Below are 2,337 nucleotides of genomic sequence, written 5' to 3'. Positions count from 1 at the left end.
AAGCCACCTTCAGAGTTATCATCCGAACCCCTCCAAGTATTAAGTTGCTAAACAACAGACAATTGCATTAAGTATGGTGCGTAATGTAATCAACAACTACATCCTTGGACATAGCGCCAATGTTTTATCCCTAGTGGCAACAACACAACACAACCTTAGGGGTTTCTGTCACTCCCCAGTGTGTCAATGCGGCATGAACCCACTATCGAGCATAAGTACTCCCTCTTGGAGTTAAAAGTAAAAACTTGGCCGAGCCTCTACTAGAAACGGAGAGCATGCAAGATCATAAACAACACATGTATAATAACTTGATAATTAACATGACATGGTATTCTCTATCCATCGGATCCCGACAAACACAACATATAGAATTACGTATAGATGATCTTGATCATGTTAGGCAGCTCACAAGATCCAACAATGAAGCACAATGAGGAGAAGACAACCATCTAGCTACTGCTATGGACCCATAGTCCAGGGGTGAACTACTCACTCATCACTCCGAGGCGACCATGGCGGTGTAGAGTCCTCCCGGGAGATGAATCCCCTCTCCGGCAGGGTGCCGAAGGAGATCTCCGTAATCCCCCGAGATGGGATCGGCGGCGACGGCGTCTCGGCAAGGTTTTCCGTATCGTGGTTTTTCGCATCGGGGTTTTCGCGACGGAGGCTTTAAGTAGGCGGAAGGGCAGAGTCAGGGGGCCAACGAGGGGCCCACACTATAGGTCGGCGCGGCCGTGGCTTGGGCCGCGCCGCCCTATAGTCCGGCCACCTCGTGGCCCCACTTCGTGTGTTCTTCGGTCTTCCGGAAGCTCCGTGGAAAAATAGGGCCCCGGGTCTTCGTTTCGTCCAATTCCGAGAATATTTCGTTACTAGGATTTCGAAACCAAAAACAGCAGTAAAACAGGAACTGGCACTTCGGCATCTTGTTAATAGGTTAGTTCCGTAAAATGCACGAATATGACATAAAGTGTGCATAAAACATGTAGGTATCATCAATAATATGGCATAGAACATAAGAAATTATCGATACGTCTGAGACGTATCAAGCATCCCCAAGCTTAGTTCTCGCTCGTCCCGAGCAGTAAAACGATAACAAAGATAATTTCTGAAGTGATATGCCATCATAACCTTGATCATACTATTTGTAAACATATGTAGTGAATGCAGCGATCATAACAATGGTGATGACATGAGTAAACAAGTGAATCATATAGCAAAGACTTTTCATGAATAGTACTTCAAGACAAGTATTAATAAGTCTTGCATAAGAGTTAACTCATAAAGCAATAAATCAAAGTAAAGGTGTTGAAGCAACACAAAGGAAGATTAAGTTTCAGCGGTTGCTTTCAACTTGTAACATGTATATCTCATGGATAATAGTCAACATAGAGTAATATAATAAGTACAATATGCAAGTATGTAGGAATCAATGCACGGTTCACACAAGTGTTTGCTTCTTGAGGTGGAGAGATATAGGTGAACCGACTCAACATAAAAGTAAAGAGAATGGTCCTTCAAAGAGGAAAGCATCGATTGCTATATTTGTGCTAGAGCTTTTATTTTGAAAACATGAAACAATTTTGTCAACGGTAGTAATAAAGCATATGAGTTATGAAAGTTATATCTTACAAGTTGCAAGTCTCATGCATAGTATACTAATAGTGCCCGCACCTTGTCCTAATTAACTTGGACTACCGGATCTTTGCAATGCACATGTTTTGACCAAGTGTCACAATGGGGTACCTCCATGCCGCCTGTACAAAGGTCTAAGGAGAAAGCTCGCATTTTGGATTTCTCGCTTTTGATTATTCTCAACTTAGACATCCATACCTGGACAACATGGACAACAGATAATGGACTCCTCTTTAATGCATAAGCATGTGGCAACAATTTTTATTCTCATATGAGATTGAGGATATGTGTCCAAACTGAAACTTCCACCATGAATCATGGCTTTAGTTAGCGGCCCAAAGTTCTTCTCTAACAACATGCATGCTCCAACCATGAAGGTGGTAGATCTCTCTTGCTTCGGACAAGACGGACATGCATAGCAACTCACATGATATCCAACAAAGAATAGTTGATGGCGTCCCCGTAAACATGGTTATCGCTCAACAAGCAACTTAATAAGAGATAAAGTGCATAAGTACATATTCAATACCACAATAGTTTTTAAGCTATTTGTCCCATGAGCTATATATTGCAAAGGTGAATGATGGAATTTTAAAGGTAGCACTCAAGCAATTTACTTTGGAATGGCGGATAAATACCATGTAGTAGGTAGGTATGGTGGACACAAATGGCATAGTGGTTGGCTCAAGGATTTGGGATGCATGA

The sequence above is a fragment of the Lolium rigidum genome, chromosome 3 (assembly GCF_022539505.1).
Source record: "Lolium rigidum isolate FL_2022 chromosome 3, APGP_CSIRO_Lrig_0.1, whole genome shotgun sequence".
NCBI classification, from domain to species: domain Eukaryota; kingdom Viridiplantae; phylum Streptophyta; class Magnoliopsida; order Poales; family Poaceae; genus Lolium; species Lolium rigidum.
The sequence above is the reverse complement of the archived record's forward strand: the minus strand, read 5'-3'. Positions refer to the sequence as shown.